We start from the raw sequence: 12,615 nt of genomic DNA, 5'->3' as shown, positions 1-12,615 counted from the left end.
CCTAATTCTCTTTTCAGCTTATTTCCAGATCCTCTTCTTTACATGTGAATTCAACCAGATACACCAAAGAGCTTCAGGATTTGAACCTAAAACATCACTCTAGGTTACCGTGGCTAGACTCTTATTTCAGGAGGACAGCCTGATCATCAGGTCATTGCTGCTGGCCAGGGTCATATTTCTTTCACAGAATAATGTAAGATTGGGCCACCAGAATGCTGCTGACACTCTGATGTTGGGTTACTCTCATTCACATTGGACACAGAGTGAGTTCAGGGCTATGAACTACAAGTGGTCCACTGCCAACCTTTGGGCCTGAGCTGGGTGTTTGGGCTTATGTATTGGCTGTTTCCCTTCTATCTTCTGACCACAATATCACCTCTGGTCTGTAGCATCCAATGGCAGGTGATGGGCCACAGTTATCTTTTACAGTTTTCTCTCCGTATCTGGCACCAAAGATGTTTACTCCACTCTCTCTGCAGACTCTGAATCACACATCGGGTATCCTGGATGGCCATGCCTTTTTCCTCTGGGAGTTTTTAACATCACAGCTCCACAATGCCATTGGGCTTTTCTGATAAATGTCTTATCTTGCCTCTGTTCCCAGATAGATGTGGTGATGTCATATTCTCTTGAATCATTTTTATGCCATGCTGAATGAGGGATAGATATACTTGAGTGAATGGGACCATTCTTTCCTCTGCTTATACGGGTCTCACCTCTCTTTCTTGCTGTTGGTGATATGTGGAAGGTGGGGGTACAATCAACATTGAAAAAGATCACAATCTAAAAAGGCGTTGATCGTGGCCTAAAAAAGTTCAAGAGAAAACATGCTCAGAAAAGATTTGTTTAATCTTTATTCTATAAAATTCTGAAAAGTAAATTTAATATTACCAGAAAACAGGTTATAATTCACATTTTCCTATGCACTATGGGTAAAACTTGCATTTGAGGTCATGATCCACAAAACACAATAACCACACTGGAAAGCGTCAATGGGAGCCAGTATTCATGGGCGGCAGGGTGGGTGCCACAGCATTATGAGTAGTGATGTAACCAGCATGAAATAAATGGTACTAGAGCAACACAGGGGCAAGAAACCCTACATTGTATTAACACAAACCAGTTCAAAAGCTACTTTTTCTTTATGGTAGGAGATACACACTCAGCCAGGAATAGCATATTTAACAATAAAGAACATCAAGACATGGTTCCTGGATATGAACAGAAGGAGATGGTGCCTGCATACTATGAAGAAAGCATATTCACATGCACCACTTGGACAATATGCAAGTAGGTACATATCTCTTCTCTATCCATCATTCTAAATCTTTGTCAATAAATCACTCTACTTCATATTGGCCCATGAATCTTATAATACATCTCAGTATTGTTTATATAGACAAATTGTTTATATAGACAAAGCCCTGCCCAAAATATTTGCTAGTGGCCCTGATATCACAATATCACAGACTAAGATATTATTAGTTGCTGCAATAGGAGCGATAGACTACTCAACAGGGTATTTTGTAGAATTATAAGATATTCCATTTGGAAATATCATTCATATTCTCTCAAAAACTGCTCCTGTGGGCCCACCCAGCAGGCTTCCCACCTTCTTAAGTCACCAGATAAAAAACAGTTCTTGGTCTTCATGTTTATGTTCTCATACACCTCCAGAAACTTCTTCCAAAAATTCCCTTACCATGCCTTTCACTTGGGGGCTGAGAATTCTGGAAATTAGCAAGCATTCAGCCAAGGAGTGTGATAACAACTCTTTCTTCTTGTGGGCTCCCTGGGCATCCATGGGTAATTCTTTAGAAGCAGGCCTCCCTGACCCCATAAACAGCAAACTATCTTCACGATGTCATGATTACATATTTATTCTCCCTCAGGATAGTCTAACATACTGCTTAGTACACAGTTGGCACTCAATAAACAGTTAAACAATTGAAATGAACAAAAGCCAGTTCACCTGCATGCCAATTGCATGGTAATTAAATGAAACTTCAAGTATGGCTGAATCTGATTTTAGACTTATCTGGACTTAACATACCTGGTTTAATATTGAATCATTTGTTCCCCCAGGATCTATGTAAAGCAGATTGGAGGGGAAATTGTATAGAACAAAGAATTTGGAAAATTAGGTTGATAATCTAAGAAAATCATTTGTGTTAATTCATCAAATTCAGTTACAAATAAATTTTGTGATAGAAAGTCTCACTCTGTCGCCCAGACTGGAGTGCAATGGTGTGATCTTGGCTCTTTGCAACCTCCAGCTCCTGGGTTTAAGTGATTCTCCTGCCTCAGCCTCCTGAGTAGCTGGGATTACAGGTGCCTGACACCATGCCTGGCTAATTTTTGTATTTTTAGTAGAGATGGAGTTTCACCATATTGGCCAGCCTGGTCTCAAACTCCTGACTTCACATGATCCACCCGACTGGGCCTCCCTAAATGTTGGGATTACAAGCATAAGCCACCATGCCCAGCCTAGCCCTGCATTTTCCTTTCACTATAGATTCTCTGTGACCATTTGGTCTAAGGAGCATCAGGAAGGAAAGGAATTTTCTGGTTGTTCAGGTCCCTCTGTGATGTTTCAATTAAAGAAATATTTGAACTCAAATTGGTAACTGATTAGTAATTTTTAAAATAACTAATATTAAGAGATGTTAAAGAGAATAATATGGATAAAATTACTCCTGCCTTAGATTAAAACCAACCAACCAACCTTATGTGTAAGATTCACTGTTGATGTATTCATTAGGTGATGGATGAGTTTAAGTCTACATAATGACACCAGTTCACACTTGAAGCTTTGTCATGAGATGTGATATGATATGTATGTAATTGAATCCAAGTCTCTAATCAAAGAACCAGAAATGGCCCTGTGGACACAAATGGGCATAAAGTCTTGAGTGTTTCATTTTAAAACGTAAAGAGTTCCTGTCTATGCCTTCTCCTTGTCATTGGTACGTATGAGATGAAGCCATCAGTCTTTCTTTATCATGCCACTATGGGGTTTTCTTTTATTTTTTCTAACTTTGCCATGGGTTTGCAACTAATGAGGTGGTCAAATATTGAAATTACTTTACTGTCTTGGGCATAAATGCAATCCTCATGGTGTTTTACTTTTTCAATTAACAACAACAACAACCACCACCAGTTTGTTAAATTCTCCAAGTATATATTATCCAAGGAATTCAAGGTATAGAGTACAGTGGATCTTTCCTAGAGATGAGACTAGATTTGCTTTTTTAACTCTTTCTTAATGACATGTCTTTTTCCCTTAAACTAACCAAATTTCCATTCTTTTCTGTAATAGAGTATTGAAAAGTGTGGTAATAAAGAGTCTGATAATATACCCTTTCTTGTCCTGTCTTTTAGCGACCTGGAAAGTATGTTGGTCCCATGCTAAGCAAAGAGGGGCAATGTGGATTACAGTTGAAATGACTTAGCCCATATACAGAGGGTCATTTTGTTGGATTCCCAGTGTGTAATACTCAAGACTGGCTCCTTTATATAAGACTGTGAGCTTTTCCACATTTCAGAGATGCACTATAAAACTTAGATGAAAAAATACCTCTCATGTCAATTACATAGCATTTCCAATCTATAAATACTCACTGCAGCTAGTGAAAGTGAATGAGTTCAACTGATGGTTCAGCTCACGGATCATTTAGTTATAGCACTTTAAATAAGAGAGACAATGAATCTTATATGAAAAGTATACAACCTGTGAAAGTTATATCTGTAACTATATTTAATCTAGACATGCATATAATTCTGGTAATAGGAAGAATGAAAGTTCATTGTAGACAATTTGGAAAATTAAAATCTCTTACAATGCAACACGTAAAATGAAAAATGTAGTTTTCACTGTTTTCCATGCATTTATATACTTATTTTGAACAAAAAAAAAACATTATTTTGTATTATGTGAGCTTTACTTTAAAGCACTTTCCTGTGTCACTAAATTTTCTCTGAAAATGTGATTGTAGTGACTGAATGCTATTTAATAGTATGGTTGTTCTACAGTTTATTAAGCTATTTATCTATTTTTGGACATTTAGACTTTCTCTAATTTTCACTATTATAAACAACACAGCATTTCTCCTTCGTTTGTATTTTTAATTGTTTTCTTAAAAGATTCCTAGAAGTAGAATTCAATGGAGAAAATGAACTCTCGTAGGGCCCTTAATAGTTTTTAATGAATTTACTTTCAAGTTACATTTCTACCAGCCAATGGTACTTACTTGCTGTGGTTTGAATGATGGTAGCCCCTTTAAAATTCATACATTGAAAGTTAATTGCCAATGTAATAGTATTAAGAGGAGGATCCTTTAAGAGGTGATTAAGTCATGAGGGCTCTGCCCTCATGGATGGAAATAGAGCCCTTATAGAAAGGCTGGAGAGGGTCGGTTCTCTTACTCTATTCTTCCACTATGTGAGGACATAAGCTTTCTCCCCTTTAAAGGATGCAACAACAAGGCGCCATCTTGGAAGCAGAGACTGGGCCCCTAGCAGCCTCCATTTTGATCTTGAGCTCCCAGCCTCCAGAACTGTGAGAAATGAATTTTTGTTTTTTAAAAACTTCCCAGTCTTAGGTATTTTATTATAGCAGCACAAACAGACTAAGATATTATCCTAATAAACTGAGTGTGTTTCTGATATAAGTCTCCTTGAAAGATATGCAAATGTTTTTTCTGTATATGTATATTAATGACATTCTATTATAGACCTCATTCAGTTTTTCATTCAACATTTTAAGGCCTTTTCATATTGCCATAAGATTCATTGCCTCTATCTGCTGTGTCCACACCTCTGCCGTTATAAACAACACTGATAGAAACATGTCACCTTTGGGATCTATAGAAAAAATTTTTTGGAGTATAATCCAGCAGTGGAATTGGTAGGCCTCAGGATATTTGCATTATCATTTTTACTAAGAACTGCCAGTTTGCATTTCAAAATGGTTATAACAATAATTATGTATATCAGTCCTATGTTATGGTTTCTAGCTCACATCCTTAATAATTTTTGGTATTGTCTAACTTTCCAGTTTTATAAGATGATAGCTATAAAATGGTACTTCACTGGTTACTTAGTGAGATTTGGCATCTCTTCATCATAGTTGGCATTCCAACTATTTTTTGCTAATCTGTAAATTGCCTACTTATATCCTTTGTCCACTTTTCTATCAGATTTTGTTTTACGTTGTTCCTTTTTATGTTATTTTTCAAGGTTGCCTTGTATAATCCAGGATTTTTACTGTGCTTTTTAGTCAATACAAATATTTTCTCTTAGTTTGTCATCTATCTGTTAAGCTGGGCCACATACCAAAAAAGATTCAAAAGACAAAAAGCATTAGTGAGATTTCAATGCACAATATTCAAATCATTTTCTGTCATAACAATCATTCATTAAGTTAGTCAACAAATACATATCAGGCACCTACTTTATACAGAATGCAATGATAAGCATGTTGAGGCCACAAAGAGGAGTAAAACACAGACTCTCTCTTCAGGGATTTCACAGTCTCATTTAGGAGATCTGATAAGGGAAAAACGTATACAAATGTAAAGTAATAGCTTCCATAAGTGAAACTGGTATGGGTCTGTAGGGACCGAGTTTGAAGGTACAGCAGATGTCCAGATGGAAAAATCTAATAAACTGTTGGAATGTGAAACTGACTGGAATGTGAAACTGACTATCAGAAGAGGTCAGAGTAATAGGGTTTGGAGAGGCATTTTGGTGAGAGTAGAAGCTATTAAATTGATGGAATTAGTAAGAGAGAAGTGAAAACAGAGCTGACAGATCCTTAGGCAAGCACTGCCTTTTGGGAAATGGGAGAGTAGCCAAGGAAAATGAGGAAAAAAAATCAAATGTCTCGGAGAGTAGATACGTAGAGTACTCTTGACTTGAGAAAAGGAACCATACCAAATATGCTCAGGTTTTGGTATTGAATATGTTTTTCTCTCAGAATTTTTTTTGAGGCAATAAGTTAGAAATGATGTTAAACTGGTGGATGAAGCCTGGTCACAAAAATGTCAGACTCTCTGAACATGATAAAGCACCAACCAACACCATTTAACCCCCTTCTTCCCTGGATGTATCTTTGACTTAAGTAACAAATATTACATAAGCCCACATTTTAACATATAATATTGGGGAGATGGGCTATTGGGTGGCTGGTCTTGTTTGATGGACTGGGAAGGGTGAGAGAAGAACACCAAGAAAGAACAAATTCTGGTTTAAGGAATGACTCTGCTAAGGCTGGCACATCCTGCCTTTACAGATTATATGTTTAAATCCATGGCAATCCATTTCAAGAATGAGAGGATTACCAGTGCTCACATTCTGCAGATTGTTTGATATTGTTCTATTATTAGCTAGCATTTATTAAGTGCTTATTACATCCAAGGAAATATGCTAAGCCTTTTACATGCAATATGCCATTTAATCTACTCAATAACCTGGGGGAAGAATTTGCTATTATTATCCACATTTTTCAGATGGGCAAAATGAGCATCAAAGTCAATAACCAGCAGAGTCAGCACAGATTTCCAAGTGTGAAGCCCATGCTTTTGGAAAAAGTACCACAGAATTTGTAAACTAAAAGGTCATTGGAATGGTAAGAGGGAACACCATCAGTAGAGAGTCAAGGATTGAAATAACCTTGCCAGAAGTTAAGAAACAACTGGGTGGTAAGCAAATGAAAGTAGTAAATGTAACTGCCATTTCCAAATCTGATGGTGAAGAAAGAGAGACATCAAAGGGAAAAAAATTAAGAAAGTTTTTCTTAATTTAAATGTTATGGCTAATATATCTCAAATATATTTGTAGAGTAAGAAGAGAAAGACTGGGGAGGAGAAATTGAAGATTCAAGAAAAAGAGTAAATTGATAGACCGCAGTTCCGAAGGAAGTGAGAGGGTAAAAACTCATAACGTATGAAAGAATTAACCTGGAGGAGGAGGTTAAGTTAACACTTAGGGGAGAATCAAAGAAGAAGATGTTAGGGGTGGAAACATAGAAAAAATGATTAGGTGATGGTAGAGCAGTTAAGTGGTAGAACATGTAATAGTAAACCATTTTCCTGGTAAACTATGAGGTGAGGTTATGCTCAAAGTCACCATGGCAGAAATGGAGAATATTTGCAGTATATTCTGTAAAGAATGAGATGGAGAGCCAATTAAAGGCGAGTAAAAGGGAAACTGAGAGGTAGAGAAAAATCACATTGAGGCTGGAGTATCTGTCAGGGTTTAGCTGCAAATAACAGAAATGACTTTAGCTATTTTAAGAAGAGAGAGATTTAATACAGGTGGATGCTTACAAATCTTTGGAAAGGCTGAAGTGGCAGACTCTAGGCTGAACTTCTGGGAATGATTCCCAGAACCATGGTGCAGAACTAGCTTGCCAGGAAAGCTGTGAACTCTACCATAATCAGGGAAAAGGAAGGAACTGGTGAAACTAAAGACTTAGGAAATACACCATCTTAGAGGTACACAACTGTTGGCTTTAAAGAAGTACTGCCCCTCTTAGACTCACCACTTGAGAATAAATTACCCACACTTCGGCCTCTGGGTTACATTAGTACCTGAGCTGTAAGGGTGTGAGAAATGTAGCTTTTAGCTTCATGGACCCTGCATGGCAGGAAGGCACACTGGAAAGAGGCTGGAGGGGATGTTGAGTGGCAAGCTACCATATCTGTGACAGATGAATAACACAAACATATGGTAAATTACAATTTAAAGAGAAATTATTCTCCTTACTCTTTCCACTGAAATCAGCAGTATATAGGCAAAAGTAAAGAAAATGACTAGTTTGATATGTAAAAAGTAAGGGAGCAAAGAAATCAGGATGTCTCATCTGGTCACTAGAGAAATGACTAACCATATGGTCCGGACTAGGTAAGTGGTCAAAAGAGGCCAGGAGAAATCAATGAAGTATGAGGATAGGAGTACGCCAAATGAGCATAATGTTGATAATGCCTACTTTGGCCTTGAGAGCCAAAGAAAAGATGCAATGGGCACACAACACCACGAACCGTATTATTTCTGTTTTGAGGAAAGTTATTAATACTTTTGAGTACAGTGTGCTTATTTTGATGCTAGGACAAATTGATGTCTCATGCACATCAGAACAAAGTAGTCAAGGCACAAAGCTATGGTATCTACCAGAGCACTTGTTAGTTGAACTATAATTTGGTGATCTGTATATGCATATAAAGGAGAGAAAGAAAAGGGAAACAACACATATTTGGGTACAAATGTATAATTTTATGTTTGATTCGCATACTTCTATATATGCATGAGATTTACAGGCAAATCGTAGGCTGTGTATAAAATTTCAAGAAAGGATAAATGCTTAAAGGTGAATTTAATGTCGTTGTAAGGTCCTTCTGCTGCAGTTAAAAAAAAATTGAGAGTGGATGCCTACAAGGATTTTAACATGTTTTATGCACTCAATTCATATTTATATAGCTAAGAAGTATTTATAATCTTTGCAGTCAACCTATTAGCATTTCTCCTTAGGTTTTTCTGTTTCCTACAAAAGGCATGCTGTTTTGTTTCTAATTCTTCTGGGGATGGGAGAGGAAGGAAAGAGGCTTCAGATCCTACAGATGCATACAATTTGACATGGGCTGTAGGTCTCCACTTCCTGGTAGCTTCCCAGCAGAAGCTCAGCCATGAGTCCATTGAATTCTACTTGTATGTCTGCAAATCTCTCCTTTTGTAAGATTTTCCTTTATCTCTGAAAAGAGGCAGTGAAGTTTGCTTTCCACCAGGCTGCTTTGATTTCCTCCCAGTGCCTCGAACAAATGTCAACAGAGCACTCTAGGGGCAGTCTCATATGTCTCTCGAACAAAATAAAGGAGAACATGCAGTGAACATTGGAATAGAGTCACTATACCCTCTTTCCACACCTTTTTAAATGTCTAGTGCATGATTAAGAGTTTATTGCATAGTTATATGTAGAATACTGCTGAAAAATATACACTGGAAATAAACCCTGCTTAGGTAACAGAAAAATGCATTCACATTTTTTAAAACATAGGGGCACAACTCTTGTGGTAAGGTATGAAAGAAAAAGATTGACAATGAATCCTTAAATGCTGATTAATCTTTTTTTTTAAAGTGATCCACAAACAGGGAAACGGAACAAACTGCTCCCTTTAGAGGGTCATTGTTTTGTGAAATCCTGTGGGATAGGATTGTCCAACCAAAATCTGTTACAGAGACATGTATCTCTTAGAGGCTCCTATAAATATTTGTCAGTAAGAATGGTTAATAGACATGCCATCTGGTGCCCCTGATCCTCAGAACTTGATAAGGTCTGCATTGTTGTTGCTCAAGAGATTTTGGTTGTATAAACTCTGGCACTCAGTATATGTGCTGATGGAAGATGAAGGTCCAAGCTAACTTTGAGAGAATAAAAATATGCAGGTGGGAGAAACAAGGAAACTTGTCTCCTTTGACAAATGCACGGTTCTTGGTTAACTTCTCATTAGCAGTCTGCTCACATCTCATTCCCATTAAGAGTATTCCGTTTTCTTTGTCTAAAGTGTTGAGTGGTTATGAATAGTAAGGATAGACTATCTGTAATTATTTTTTAATTATTAATGGTTTTGTTAGATCCTTTCACTTTTACATTACATTTCTGTTAATGTAAGTTAAATCAAAATGTACTTCAGTTTCCAAGCTGTTCCCCAATGTATTTTTCATTCTTTCATAACATTACTTCAGATTTCTATGAGGTGTCTGTGAAACAGCTTGCCTTTCAGGAGTCACCCTCACCATGCTGATAGATTCAGGTACTGTTCAGTTTTACAAATTCACTGGCCATAGCATTGATTGCCAGCAAATTTTAAATTCCCCATGGTAGGCAGTGCCAGAGACTTGATAGGTGCAAAAGTCATTTGATCTTAGCCAGCATCTTTAAACCCAATACAGGAGCATCTACTTTATTTAGTGCCTCCAGATGAGAAGTCTTTTAGTGCTTTATAGATACGAAGATTCTCTGTCAGTTAGGAGCTAAAGGAGAGGAGAAAATGAGTGAGTTTGGAAGGAACAGATGTCAGAGGAAGAAACAAGTATCCAGGGTTTGTGGTCCAGCTAAGTACCTTGAAGAGTAGTTCAGTCAGAACAAATACTTAGTACTTAGTCATTAGGAATATAATGACACTCAAGGAAAAAGGAAAAAGAAAAAAAAAAATAACTTCCCTGGAGAATAGAAAAAAAATCACCTTTTAATCAATTTTTCCATCACCAGCAAAATGATACTTTTTGAGGCGCACTATTCCCTCAGAGAAATAGTTTTGGTTTGGATTTACTAAGAGACCTGGCTTCAGATGGAGAATGAAACAACTCACACAAATTCAAATAATAGCCCTAGTGAACCAAAAGACAAAGAAGAGAGAATGGGTGAAATTTAAAACAAATTTGAAGTATACATAGCCCAGGGAATTCTGGTACCCTTACAGTTGGTGGTGTTTGAAAAAAACAAGCAAACAAACAAACAAACAAAAGGTTACTAAATCAGCTCTGAGGAGTGGCAGGAGGTGGGAGCCCCTCGTAGGGCAGAATTCCTGGCATGAGGTGGAGGGCAGTGAACCTCAGGGGACCGTCTTCGAGGAGCCAGATCTTAGCCAAAAGTGGATAGTTAACATACACTGCACCGAACACAAAAGCTACTAAAAATGACTGGATAAATTATGCAGAGGGATTTCTGGATTTCTTTCAAGTAATTAAGTTTCGATTTCTTGCATTTATTTTAGTTCCAGGAAGCGCAAGGCGCCATGGATTGCAAAAATCTTCATTGATTGTTCCAATGCTTTAAGTTTGATTTCGTGACTGGACTTAACTTTGAAAAGAGGTAAACACGCGGACCAAGGAAGCTCACTGCGACGAAAAATAACAACAGTTCGTTGGAACAAACAGACACGGGGTGCCTGCTTCTAAACAGAACGCAGAGGTCTGCATCCTCCCCTAAATGGTGCGCTGGAAGAAGGGGGGAGAAAGAGAAACGTGTGCGTGTCTGAATGGGTGTGCGTTAGTGTCAGCACGTGTGTGTCTGCGTGCCTGCGTGGGTGAGCGCACGCGCGCGCACGTATGTGTGTGTGTATGTGTGTGTGTGTGTGTGTGTCTGCATAAATGTGTGAATTTGAGCCCCTGTGCTCGGAGAGTGCAGAGTTAGGTGCCCAGAAGTTGAATCCTTCCCCGGGGCAGATTTTAGTTTCCTGGAGCCTACTGTGTTTGCTTCAAAGGTTAGTGATGCCAGTGGATCCAATCAGCTGTCCCTGCATGTGAGTTCCTGGCCACAATCAGCCTTACCAAACCCACCAGACGGAATTGAGAGGGCGTCTAGGAGCCTCTAAGGCATCCGGCCGGCCTGGGCTGGCTGCGTCCTGCGTCCTCCTCCTCCCAGTCTACTTTCCTTGAAACTGAGCTCTGCTTTCTTTCCTCCACTGGGAAAAGGGGAACCGTTGCTTTCTCTTCTACCTTGTCTCCCTTCATTCTCTTGTCCTCTGCCGGGCTGCTTTCCTCTGTTCAGAATTACCTAGAGAGAGCCACAGGTGGCTTGCTCTGCCACTACAGGCCCCTAGTCTAGGCCAAGTCTCTCCCAACCTCCAGAGTATGCTCTCTGGAGTGCCGATAGCCTTTGCTTTTGTTCCCTCTTCCTCCGTGAATCCTAGTTGGCTTTGATGGGAGGGAAAGAGGCTGTGAGTCTTTATTTCGTTCTAGAAGGGCCTGGAAACTACTGGATGCAGAGATTTCTGGTGACACTCGCTGACTATTTGCATTGGAAGGTTAGGAGAGAGAGCCCCGGAAAGGCACTGTTACCCTTCAGCATAGGGGGTGCCTGGCATCTTTGGGCGAGAGAGCGACTCCTTTAACGCAGGAGAGGGGGACTTGGGGCTCACGAGGAGCCAGTGACAGGGTAGTAGTGAACATACTCAGAAGATAAAAGATGTTTGAACAAAACGCAGCCATCACTCCTCAAACATAAATCCCTATCTCAATACTCAAGCACCAAAGCGCCCTCCTTCACCTGAACTTTGCTCTGTAGCTACATCCCTGGGGGCTTTCAGAAATTTGTTTCAGGGATAATTCCCTCTTGTGTCTTCTTTTTCCTGCCTGTAACAGTAGAAGCCAAGGAAGAGTTTAATCTACGCACCCCTCATCCCCACCCCAAACTCTTCTGCCTCAAGCCAGGAGTCCAGAGAGAGCTCAGGGCATTCATCTTCTATTCAGAATCTGAAGCAGATTGGCTGATTTTGAAATCTGTACAAAAACAGATGGGGGAATCCCTCCTTTCTGAAACTCTTTCTCCCACAAACCACTTTCTCCCTGAGATCGAAATGGTGAGCGAATAGGGCCAGATCTGTCCTTTCAGAAATCTTCCTTGTAGTCCAATTCAATTCTGTTTGAAATACAAAGAAATCACACTGCCCTTAATAGATTAAAATTTAATAAAAGACATTAGGTCCGGTAAAATATGAATGCACTGTTTAAAATTTTAATAGTAAATTAGGACCCAGATACAAGGAGGAGACAGTGATTTCTCCCCTTGGGATCGCTTCAGGCGCAGGCTGATTTTTGAGTGGGGGGGCCTACTGC

Source organism: Piliocolobus tephrosceles, chromosome 3 (assembly GCF_002776525.5).
Source record: "Piliocolobus tephrosceles isolate RC106 chromosome 3, ASM277652v3, whole genome shotgun sequence".
Classification (NCBI taxonomy): Eukaryota; Metazoa; Chordata; class Mammalia; order Primates; family Cercopithecidae; genus Piliocolobus; species Piliocolobus tephrosceles.
The sequence above is the reverse complement of the archived record's forward strand: the minus strand, read 5'-3'. Positions refer to the sequence as shown.